At 43.7% G+C, this 13,148-nt stretch overlaps 1 pseudogene; it reads right to left on the bottom strand.

Annotated features, from left to right (window-relative positions):
• Positions 1-2,110: 2,110 nt before the first annotated feature.
• The window catches only part of LOC142440208 (large ribosomal subunit protein eL8-like), a 74,183-nt pseudogene continuing 63,145 nt past the window's right edge, over positions 2,111-13,148 (bottom strand).

Here is a 13,148-nt window from a genome sequence, read left to right as displayed (position 1 = left end):
CAATTGTTGTGGAAAGCGGTACAGTGCTTCCTTAAACAACGGGGAGTAGAAAGGTCAGATGATCCAGCTATCTGCTTGCTTTTTATACCTTAAAAAGATCTGAGCTGTACATTGAATACAAATATGTGCACCAGATCCATCTCAGAATTATTAACAAGAGCAAGAATTTAGAAACAATGCTAAGAGTTGTGTGAGCCCCTAATAAAATGATTAAAAAGAAAGTGAAGGGGTGGAATGTAGTCTGTCCAATCAGGTCATAGCCAATGAGGCCTCTGTGTGGACATGGCCTTCTTCTGAGGATTCTGGGTACTCTTTAGAAGCGGGAGGCTCTATCTCTCTATCTGTTCACTCCCTGGGAGACATTGCAGCCGACAAGACACATGGAACTATTATACTAGTGCCCTGAGCTGGAGGATCCACGTAGAGACCCCTGCCAGCGCTGACATACTTGCAACGCCACTGGATCCACAAGACTTTCCACCCACTGGCCGGTGATTGTTCTGCATTCAGTGTCGATTCATGTGTTTCATAAGTCTGAAGAAGACTTTATAGATTGGTATCAGACATATGGGCTAATATTGGACTTATGGACTTGATCTGGACTGGGCTGGGATGTTTTCTCGATATTCAATTGCTCTTGTATATAAAGCTCTTTCTTAGACACATAAAAAACAAAATTTAGAAACAACCCTAAGGCCCATCTGTGGAAGAAGGAAGAGATAAATGATGGTACCCACACACAATACAAGGGAGTACCCTCCCCCAATAAAATCAGAATTGTTTTGTCAAATACACATTTTTTGTATCCTTGCTACATTAATTAAACAGAGAGAGATTTGGGGAAAGAACAATGTGCTTTCGAACAGCGGGACCTTTGTCCCCGCGACGCACACATGCATGAGGGTGACGGGGAGTGGGGACCCTGCTTTCCAGGCACCAGAGGAAAGGCAGAGCTGTAGGCACCTCGAGAAAGCAAAACTCCAGCAGATAAAGTAATCCTCCAAAGACGGGGTGGGGGACCCTATAAAGAATGCCATCTTTGCTCTTGGGTTTTCTCAGAGTATTTATGGAGGGAAAGGAGCGCAGTTGAAGATACTTAAAATATTCTCGCAGAGGGACGAAGCAGCTCTCCACCAGGGCGGCGGGTGCCCAGGCTCACAGCTCTTTCTGGATGTACCCAAACAGTGGACTGGCTCTCTCTTCCACGCAGGCACTGTCTTACACATTTCAAAAGGACTCTCCCGTTTCGTCTCCTGGTCATAGAAAGCCTTCAGGCGACCCCGCCATTTTCTGCTTGGGAAGGGCAGGCCCAGGCAGCACACCCAGTTACTCATGGTCTGAACGTTCTCCGAGTCCCGGGCTGACCAGCGTATCCACACACTGGAAACCGTCGCAGCGGGTGCAGCCAGGGTTTTCGCAGATGAGCAGCGTCTCGCCTGAGCAGTAGATGGAGCGGTAGGACTGGTACCCAGCATTGTCGTACAAGAAGAGGGAGTCCAGGAACTTGTTCATACAGGAAGCACACATGGCTCCCTCTAAGTGAGGGTGTTCTGTCCAGACCTGGAAGCTCCCACAGCAGATGCAGATGTCTTCTATGCTCTCTGCTTAACCCTGACTTCATGGGCAATAAGATCTCTGTCAAGTGGGGGTGAAGGGCATGACAGCTCATTGGAGTCCACGGGGATGGCATCCATGGTCTGGTCCTCCAGGTCCAGGCCTGCTAGGGATCCTTCCAGATGGAGGGGTTCTTGTCTCTTCTTTTGGAAACCGGGCGTGGTGTCTGCGATAAGTGGCTCATCTCATCAAGTTCATTCAAACTCATGGAGCCAGTGTCCTAGACTAGAGGACAGTGTAGAACTGCCCTTGTGAGTCTCCGAGGCCATCAATGGTCACAGGAGTAGAAAGTCCCATCTTTCTCTTGCAGATTAGTGGTGGTCTTGAACTGCTGACCCTGGGTTTAGCAGCCCAATGAGTAATGGACTAGGCCGCCATAAGAGCAGAGACTCTCATTCATAACTTCAGGAGCCAGGTCCAAGCAGACCTATTTACATTTTTTTTCACAAACAACTTTATCACCTTCAAAGTACTCTCCATTACACTTATATATTTGTCAAATCTTAAATTCCATTCTTGGAAACATTTTCGAACTCATCTGTTTGTATTTTTCTTCACCTTGTATTTTTCTTCACCTCTTCTGCATTGTCAAATCAATGTTCTTTCATGGCCCTCTGCATTCATGAAAACAGAGAGAATTTGTATGGAGCTAGGTCAGGTGAGTAAGGTATGTGGGACAAGGAACCATGTTTTTTGCCCCAAACAGTTTCACTGAGATGGTTGTATGAACAAGTGCACTGTCCTGGTGGCAAAAAAACAATCCACTGTCTGCCACAACTCAGGCCTTTTTGTCACACACTGTTATGCAATCTTTTCAGAACCTTTAAATAGAAAGCTTGATTAACAGTTTGACCCAGTAGAACAAACTCCAAATGCACTATCCCCCTCACACTCAAAACAAAACAAAAAACAAATGAGCATCAGCTTGATCTTTGATTTTACTTGACAAGCTTTTGGGGGGCAAAGTGAAGATGGCATCTTGCAGTGATTGACTGACGTGTGCTTTCAGGGTCCTAAGAACAGCACCATGTCTCGTCACCAGTAATGACATTTGGGAAAACGTCTGGGTCGCTTCAGAGCTGTTCTTTGAGAGCACAGCACGTTTCCACTGGAAGCTCCTTTTCCCAGCCAGTCAGAACCCGAGGCACACATTTTTCAGTGACCCTTCTCCTTCCCAAATCTTCTGCTAACATTTGCTAAACCGAGCTCCAGATAGTCCAGATAGCATCCTCATTCCTTCAGTCGTCCTTGGTCAGTCTTCGAGCACAGGTGCAGGAACGTTGCCCATATTTTGTCTATTCAGCAAATTGATGGATGTCTAGAGGGAAGTTTTTCTGGTGAGTTCTTTGGCCTGGACCTTTTCTTAGCTCGGCGATTTGGGCCACTGACTTGGGGCCCAGCATGTTGTCACCCAGGTGGCAGTGGATCTGGTTAAACCTGTCATTACGGTTGGTCTTGAGGGCTTCCATCAGCTTAGCCTGGGCTCCTTTGTCTTCCGAGATCACCTGTGTGAGGCGACAGTGGTGCAGGTCTTCCTGTGCACCAGGTGCCCCTGCAGGCCATGCTCTTGATGATGCAGTAGGGGACCCCATTTTATGGCACAACGCCAGCATGAAGACCACCAGTTCAATGGGGTCCACGTCGTGTGCAATCACCACCAGCTGAGCCTTCTTGTTCTCCACCAGAGTGGTGATGGGGCTGACCTCCGCTCGCAGGACAGAAGGCATCTTGGCAGGGATGCCCCCTTTGCCAACAGCCTTCTTTTCGTTCTGGGCCAGCAGCCTCTGCTTCTAATCCTGCTTCATCTCTGCCAGTACTTGTGGGCCAGCTTCAGCAGCTGGGTGGCTGTCTGCCAGTTGAAGGCCTTGGGGAACTGGTTGACGGCAGGCGGCACCTTCAGCTGCTTGTACAGGATGGTGCGCTGGCGCTGTAGCCACATGCAGTGGGGCCACTGGATGAAGCGGGTGAGGTCCTCTGGGGATAGACGTCCTGGCCGATATTGAAGTTCTTGGGTCACTTCTTGAACAGGGAGCTTACCACCTTCTTGGCCTCCTGTTTCTTTATGACAGCCAGCACCGGGGCCACCTTCTTGCCCTTGCCCTTCCTTTAAGCATCATGGCTGGCTGGACCAGAGCCATTTTACCTTTTTTTGAAATGAGGAAAACCACTTGTACACATGAGTCTTTCCCATAGTGCTGTCCTTGTGAGCTGTGTTCAACGTTGCAACAGTTTCTGCAACAATTTTCCCAAGCAGGAAACACAATTTCGCAGCCACACACTATGAATCGACCATCACAAACAACAGGGTTTGCGCAAATCTTCTGCGTTTACAAAACAATTCACTGTGTCCAGAGAGAACCTTCCCAGGTGATGCCACTGGGTACGCTAACTCCTAGGAGTCTCTTAGCTGGGGACAGGGAGAGGGAGGAGTTGGGGAGGATTTTGGGGGTGTATTCTATGAAAGCTCCATCTAGCGGTGCTACTTTTGTTTTTTGTTTTGTTTTGTTTTTTTTGGAGGGGGGTTGTTTGTTCTCCCTTGTAGAGTAGTTTGGATCCTTAAAGGATAATGATAAAACTGTGGAACACCTTATGCTATGAATGTATTTGGAAGACATTATTCTAAATGAAGTTAATCAATCTCAACAAATACTCTATGGGACCATTGTTCTAAAAGAAAAAATTCAAGTTAAAGGTTTTCATACCCAAAGAAACAGACTTGGTTGCTTGTGAGGAGAGGAAAAGTAATGTTGAAAAAGGCAAGCAATAAGCTAGAGAGGATACAGAGGAAGACAATATTTTATGAGAGTAAAATGAAAGGAGGGTAATTGAGGGTAAATGAGTGAAAGGTAGTTAAGCTACTGGAAGTTTTGATATGTTGTTTAAACTGTTAAATACAAAAATGATGATATGAAATGTCTACCCCCACCTAATTCATAATAAAAATGTTATTAAAGATATACTGATCCTGTGGTTAAATGAAAAATATTCAGGCTCCAAAGCTTGCTGAGAGCAACATGCTCATCTTTCTCCTGGGGAGAAGGCTGAAAGGGTTGAACAGTGACCTTACAGTGAGCAACCCAACATATAACCACAGCACTTCCCTGCTTCTGTCAGGACAGATACAGAGGTGTCTAAAAAGTGCATGGAAGTATCTCGGCCCCATTTTAGAAACTACTTCTGCGACCATGCATAAATCTGCCTTTCTGAAAGGATCGCTCATTGAATGTAACAAGAGAGCCATGGCTTTGTCAGAAGCGTATGCACTAACTCACTCTGTTAGTTTCTTGGCTTAATAGAAAGTTCAGGGTTAATAATAACTCCAAATCACTTAACGTTTAAACAAAAGCTTCGGGTTTATATAAGATTGACTGGGGTTCTATTAGACTATTTAAAACAAAATAGCTTGGCTTAATCAACTATTTGAACTGCTGAAGTGTTAGCTGCGTCTAGAAATCTTCCCTCTGAAAAACCCACCATATACATCCTTCTCCCCTCCGCCTGCCTCTTGCTGTTCGTTCCTGGGATTCTTTTCAGTTATCGCTACTCGTATTTCTCTCTCATCTGTTGAGAGTCAAGTATATGCCTTGTAAAATTCCTGAATTTCCTCAAAGATAGAATTAGATTTGATTTCCATGGAGGAATAATCTGTAATTTTAGCCATTTTCTTATACGTATTTGGTCATAGATTTCACACTGCAGCATGGTTGCATACTTTAAGTTATAAATGTATATTCTATGATAGCAGAGCTTAGTTTTCTGCCGTGGAAGAACCAGTGACTGCGCCTCACCCCCCATCAAACCTTCCCATCATCCATGTTGACGAGCACGGAGCGGAATTGGGTGAAAACAAGGTGCTGTGCTCTCAAAGGCTCAGGGAAAAAGCAGGACCCGACTAGTCCTTTGCACTTAGCACTCCAGAGCCTCTGCTCCCTGTTGAGTGTCCAGTGATGGATGTGCCTGTAATGTGGCATCCCGGTGTCCTGGGGGCCGACAGAGGTTTACACAGCTTGTTACCGGGCTGCCTTCGCTTCTCTTCCCCTGTAGCGAACATCCTTCTCCCTCCTTCAGCCTGGCAAGCTCCTTTGACTTTCCACCACTGCTTCTGTTATCTCCAGCCTCTCTTTTGAGTTTCTCTCCAGATTTCTCCCTTCTGGGTTTTCCCTGCTGTTCTCCCATGGCTCCCAACTTTCTGGATGAGCCACTTGACTTTTTACAAAAGCCAAAGGATACTCCTGTGCTTTCTTTGTGCCCAGATAAATAAAAACTATTCAGTTCTAATGGGTCTTTAAACCTATGATTCATTGTTCAATGTACCTAGCTTAAAAATTTTGCTAATAATGTTAGAGATATATAATCAGTTTTACCTGTAATTAAATCTTGATTTCATTATTTCCAGTATAATGACCTGGGACAGGTTGCTTAATGTCTATAAGATCAGATTCTTCATCTGAGAAGTCAAAAGATTACTGTGAAATAACCTATATTAAAACATGCGATTGGGACATGGTCAGGCACTCTATCCATTGTAACAACAGGTTTTAGGAGAATGTTGCAATATATTCAAGGGGTGTCTTTATCCTTTTTGCAAAAGATGATTTTAAAAAGGTAACCTTTTACAGGTTTTGGTTTCCTGAAAGTGCTTGATACTAGACCACAAGCTACTTGGAGGATGTTATTGTTAATGGGTATTGGTTTAGCAGAATGAGATGCTGAGCCATCTTGCTCCATTCCCAAAACATTTCGTGTTTATTATGTATCCACTGGGCTTTCAGTGACTGATATTTTTCAGAAGTAGATCACCAGACCTTGCTGATCAGTTTGTTAGATGCTTCTATGAAATATTTGATACAGAAAGACAGGTGCACATGTGCATGCACACACACACACATACAGCCAGTTGCCTGTTCTACTTTAGCAGGTGTTACCTGCTAATTTTAAGTTGGAATGGACACATTGATCTGTAAAGAGGGTAAACTGGTTGGTGAATAGGGAAGAACTTATTCATTATTTTCCTTTATAATGCCATGAAAATTTTATATGGCACTTATTAACATTGAGAAATTTGATCCCAACTTATACTTGATTCAGATGAATACTAATAAAAAACATACAACCTTTTATATGTGCTAAAAATGAGCTCAGGGCAAAGACAGATCAAGAAAGAAAGCAGCATGGGAGTAATTCTGTTAAGAGTGGCTTAAAAGCCTGTATTGTATTACTGCCATGTAAGAAGGGGGTGGTTGCTGCCAAACACATTGCTGACATGAGAATTGTTTAAACTACAAAAAGCAAGACAGCTCCATTTGAATATCTGAAAGTCCCAAGGTCACTTTCAAAGGACAGCCAGGTGGAGAAATACTGGAGCGAAAAAACGTGTAGTCGTAGCTTGACCCTTCCTTGCCCTCGGAACGGAGGAGTACTTTACAACTTTCAAAGGCAGAGATTATCTTCTGTACCTGAATTAATTCAAAATCTCAGCAAGCAGAATGTTAAGAATGTTTTTGGTCAGTATTTGCCTTTCGACTCCAATTTTCTTTCTGGAGCTCTGTATCACAATATTTCATCTTCCAAGGCCACAACTAACTAAAATTTGAAAACTCAGAATCTTCACAGGGAGGGATCTATCTTTGAGCAATTTGAAAATATTCTCCCAGGTATTTCTTCTATGAATTGCTGGTCTAATCAGGTCAACTTTTACAGAGGAGGAAGATGAAGCTTAGAGAAGCTTGGGGAGGAAGACTCAGTGGACTGGTCATCTACTGGGTACAAGCGGTGTGTAGAATCAGAATGACTTGGTGATTATGGTCACAGGTTCTAATATCCCTGCTACTTCATGACCTCCCACTGAGGCCAAGGAAAGTTAACTTCTGTCTGCTGGAAGTTCCCTTCTCTAACCAGGTGCAAGTAGTAGTCTCTGGAACACAAGGTTTTATGAGAAAGGTGTACAAGATGTAAAAAGTGACGGACGAGCTCAATAAGCATCGACGGCATTTAGTAGATGACAACCTTTACTAAGAATTTTAAACCCTATATTCCTTAGCCCTCTCGTCATCCTGAAAGATGCCCTGTGATCCCAAATGGAAAGACAGATCCAAATCTCACACACTCTCCCAGAGCCCCCTTACCTGTAACAATGTTGCAAACACTGCAAACTCTCCTCCAACACCTTTTAAGAAGCACAGCTCTGTTGTTCCCTTGACCCTGGGAAAGGGCAGTTGCTGTTGTCTCTTTTCGACAATTGAAGACGTTAAAGGAACCAAAGTCTTAGAACATTACTGTAAAACTTTCCTGCCTTACAGACTAGAATGATCTATTTTAAAAAAACCAAAAACCTTTTACAGTCTATATTTAAAGGGATAAAACTGTAGCGTGTGTAACTAAAGGGACCGCCTTTTCATGGGCACACGCAAATGTCTCTGGCACGAATTGCACATGTCCCTGTGGTTGTTTTAGGGACAAGGAGAGGGAGAAAAATGAAGTGCAAGTATAATGTGTGCTGCCATCTGCCTTTAGGTAAAATTCTGTAGGGCTATTTTGAGTCTCCATTGGACACTGGTTTCTCCTGTTAAGAAGGAAACGTCCAGACCACCTGCTGTCCATCTAAACTGGAAGTGACCAATTTGGCTGGTGCAGCTTTAGGAGTTGTCCCCGTGCATCATTGCTACTTGAGTGGGCTGCTACCCTGCCCAGGTCCCTCTTCCTCCTCCAGAACTTAGAGGAACGATAGGTCTACAAGGGAAGCAGAGCCAAAATCTTATTGTAAGAAAGGAAAAACTAGTAGCGTATGGATTTCTCAGATCCAAACTTGAGCCCAAAGGGAGATTTCATCCAGTAGAAACAAGCCGCCCATGCAAGCCATCTGCAGAATAACACAACAGACCCAGTGGTGATTTTATAGTTGCCAATAAAACAAGCTTAGATGCTTCCCAAGGAGACAAATGCTTCTGAAAAATACCTTCCACTGCTTAGCATATGGGCCCGTGACTGCTGCCCAAACAAAAGGAGAGCATGAGGTAGGGCTGAGCTGTCAGTGGGAGCTGGTTTTCTCTCTAATTCTGCTATGATAAAGGAGGTGCTTTCCTTCCCCCCTTGCTTGTTCCTATTCCGAGGATCAGAGCTCCCAGAAAAATGTCCAGACTTTATGACCAGGGCTGGGTTTCAAGCCAGTCTCTACAGGACTCAGGGAAACTAGGTTAATTCAAGAGGATACAGGTCTTGGTTTTATCCTATAAGTTTAAATTCCAGCAGGATGGTGTCTTCTCCTGCTGGAGGAGATGGGAGAAGACCAATAGAAGTGCTGGCGTATTTTTCTGTTTTGTTTTCTTTTTAAGCAAAATCTCCTCTCACTTTCTCCACTCTGCAAATCCACACCAACACACTTTTTCCTCTCTGCCTTACATCGGGCAGTAGAATTTTCAAACCAGAAGGTCTAATCTGCAGGGCAGAACAGCATCCTGTGTTACCCTGCCATGCTCCCCATGACTGATGGGGTGGAGGAAATCATAAGCTTGGAAGGGCATTTGATTGGAACCTCTTGGCCAGAGGCACTGAGAGAAAGGGATGTCTCATTGGCAGAAACTAACAATGTCATTATATTCTTACTCTTCCTCCCCCATTCTATCCTGTAGCTCTTTTCTTTATTTCTGAAGGAAAACAAAAACACAAATGCAGATAGAATATTTGAAGATAAAAAGGAGGTGAGGGAAATATAATACAGTTTATCTCCCCCTAAATCATTTGTGACACAGAGGACAATGTGTCCAGAGTGGAAAATCTGTTTGAATGGCCACATCCAGTCTTGCCAAATGCTACCCAATGAATCACAGTTAACTGGGCCCCTAAGAAACTCCAGCGAGAAAAGCAGGCACCATGTGGTAGGTAATTCAGTATCCACATGAAATTCTCAAAAGGGAAGCCAAATACTCAACATCCAAAGGACACATTTATTTTGGGGTAGTGTCAATGATTTGCTTAAACCATCTAGCAGTAACAAAACATGCTGGTGAGGAGGATTAAAAAAAAAGTGTGTATGTCACAAAGAAGCAGCAGGAGTACCTGGAACTCTTGCAGCGATCTTCTAGGAATAGGACCTATTCAAGACTGCATGAGAACCCCAGGGAGAAGAGGGCATCTCATGGGATATAGGTTTTCAGAAGAACCTTGAGTAGGAGCAGAGATTTTGTTGATGGGGTCTGCTTGCGTAAGTGACTATATCAGTCAGCAGATGGCTGCTGAAAGAGATGTAAGGTATCTTAGAGACAAAGTAGATGCAAAAGATGTATATCTGATTATTCCTGCCCTAAAAGGTCATCACAGTATAGTTCCCAAGGCAAGATTTACATTTGAGTCAGAGAATAAAACAATATCATATATGATTGTTAATAGGTGCCATTGAGTTGATTCTGACTCGTGTGGACTCTATGTGACTAAGAAGAACTGCACCCTAATTTCCTTGGCTGCACTATTTACGGAAGCAGTTCAGCAGGGCTTTATTCTGAGGCGCTACTGAGAAGAATGGTGTCTCATTGTCGGGAAGTATGTGAGACCGAGAAAAGGGAGTCACTGGGTTCACACAGCCAATTTATTCCGTGAACAGGATTATATGAGACAATGCAAAAGCACCATTGGTATGGAAAGTAAATGGCAAATCAATGAAGATCACAGTTCTTAGGGAAAAACTCATAAAGGTAGACTTTGAATGGAATTGAAATTCTGAAAACATTTTGCTGAAGAAAAATTAGCCAAGGATTTTTAGATAAGAGAAAGCTCACAAGAAAACATATTCACATGGGGAATAAACAACTTTCAAATAAAATAAAGGAAACTGGCAGGCACGTGGGGAAGAGGAAGATGTGTTTTCAAGTATTAAGATGGACTTCAAAGGATAGAAGCACAGAAGTTGCTGTGAAGACGCAGGCACTTCAGTTGCCTCACATGCACGTGAGAGTTGGGCAATGAAGAAGGAAGGTGGCAGAAGGATCGATGCATTTGAATTCTGGTGCCAATGGAGAACATGGACTATTGGAGGTCCTGTGGCCTGTCAGAAGAACAAGCAGATCTAAGAAAGAGGAAGACCTTCAGGATGTATCACCACAGCGCTGCAGCAATGGGTTTAACCCTAAAAACGATTGTGAGGATGGTAGAGAACTAGGCCATGTTTCATTCTGTTGTACATAGAGTTGCTCTGAGTTGAAAATGACTCATTGGCATGGCAACAGCTGACACAGAGCCCAAACCCACTGTGATAAACCAAACCCAATTCACTGCCACTGAGTCAATTCTAGCTCATAGTGACCCTGTGGGACAGAGTAGAACTGCCCCCATGGGTTTCTAAGACGATAACTCTTTGCTGGAATGGAAAGTCTCATCTTTTTCCCACAGAGTGGCTGGTGGTTTTGAACTGCTGTCTTTACACAGCCCAATATGTAAACCACTATGCAACCTGGGCTTCTGGCACCCACTGTGATAAAGGCTGTAAATCTTTAATTGAGTAGAGAGCCTCATCTTCCTTCCTCAGAATGTCTGGTGGTGTTGAACCACTGACCTTGCAGTTAGAAGTTTAATGTTTACCCTGTAGCACCACCAGTAGCTATCTTTTGTATTCTCATTATGTGAGGAAACATGGCAAATTCAAAGAAGTTAAAAAATCCCCCAGATCCGTACAATGATTTTTAAATCGGAGCTACCTGAACATACAACTAAAGTGCTTGATACTAAAACTATCAACTCTTTAATATGAGAGAAGAGAGATGTACTGTATTCCTTTTCACGCCACTAGTGATTGCGTAATGTGTAACCGGCCCTGGTGCTCTGTTTCCACCTGGTTACACCTGCGAGAACTGTTGTCTGATTTCTCAAAGTAGGACGCACATAAAAAATTCTCGTTGTTGTGTGCCCGGAACTGACTTGACCCTGACCAATAGTGACTGGGTGGGACAGGGTATACAATAGTTTCTACAGGGGTAACTCGATAACTATAACAGGTATAATCTGGAGCCCTGGTGGCATCCTGGGTTACTCATTAGACTGCTGACCACAAGCTCAGCAGTTCAAAACCACCAGTGGTTTCCATGGGAGAAATATGAGGCTTTCTCCTCCTGTAAAGGGTTAAGTCTCATTCCACCACAGGGACAGTCCGATTCTGTCTTACAGGATGGCTATCAGTCAGCAGTGGTTGAGTGGGGTTGTAACTTGTCAAGGAGCAGATTTTCTTGGTCTTTTCTTTGGAATAGGCTAATAGGTTCAAAAGGAGTCCCACAGGTGTACTGGTTATGCATTGGGCTATGATCTGTAGTCCGCAGTGTGAAAGGACCAGCAGCTCCACAGGGAATAGGTTGGCCTTTCCATTCTAGTAAACCATTCCATCTCAGGAACCCCCAAGGGGTTGCTACGATTTAGCACTGACTCGATGGCAGTGAGTTTGTCGTTTTGGTAGGCTCGAACCATCTATCTTTCACTTGGCGGTTGAGTGCTTAACTTTTGCGTCAGTTGGTACCCTTCAAAATCCTTGTGCTTCTACTAAGTCAAGGTACCATGAAGCTCGCGGCCATTGCGTCGGTTGTGATACAGGACCACCCTGTTAGACAGGCTAGAACTGCCTCTGTGGGTTTCTGGGACTGTGATTGTCTAGGGAGTAGAACACCCAATCTTTCCCCAGTAAGACGCACGATTAACTGTTTAATTTACGATACCTCACACAATGAATGGCACAAACCTCTGTCGCAATACGGGTTTTCTGCTTCTCCTATACACACAGATGATGCACGCACACAGACCCACAGTTAGAAGTATAATTTAAAGAGCAAATTAAGGTCTAGGGAATCTAGGTCATTTATAGCCAGCGTGACATACCTGACAGCACTGGGATCCATACCTAAATCGATCTTTCTCCTAAACCAGAAAATGACAGACAGTGGCCTATAAAGCCAGATCTGGCTCATAGCCCATATTGGTGTGATCCAAGAACAAAATCTGCTTTTCATATTTTTAGATGGTTGAAAAAATGAAGAGAGTATTTCATGACACATGAAAATTATGTGTAATTCCAAGTGGCGTGTCCATAAATAAAGTGTTGGAACACAGCCATAACCATTAATTTAGGTATTGTCTATGGTTACTTTGGTAATAAAGTAGCAAAGTGGAGTAGTTGTGACAGAGGCTGTCTGGCTTTCAGAAGTGAAAGTATTTACTATCTGGCTCTTTATAGAATCAGTTTCCTCACCCCTGTCTTAAGTCACCATCTAGCTGGAGCTCGGTCACCTTGCTTTTCATTGTGTTGGACTACCTTCAAAACATACAAATCTGAATGAGTGAATAAAGAATTTGTGCTATGGCAGGTAAACAGCACGGGAATATTACTCCATCACTTTGACTTTGATATTCATAACACTGGCAGATAGAAGAAGACTACTTATCTTCTCTGAGGTTGTCGGCCTGAGAAGCAAATGGAGAGTGGAAGATGAACTAACATGTGTTCGCAGGGTATTTAAGAAGATTTTTCTGGAGAAAAATAAAGAGGAAGAGACAGAAGAACT

Source organism: Tenrec ecaudatus, chromosome 2 (genome assembly GCF_050624435.1).
Source record: "Tenrec ecaudatus isolate mTenEca1 chromosome 2, mTenEca1.hap1, whole genome shotgun sequence".
NCBI lineage: Eukaryota > Metazoa > Chordata > Mammalia > Afrosoricida > Tenrecidae > Tenrec > Tenrec ecaudatus.
This window is presented reverse-complemented; position numbering and strand designations above follow the sequence as displayed.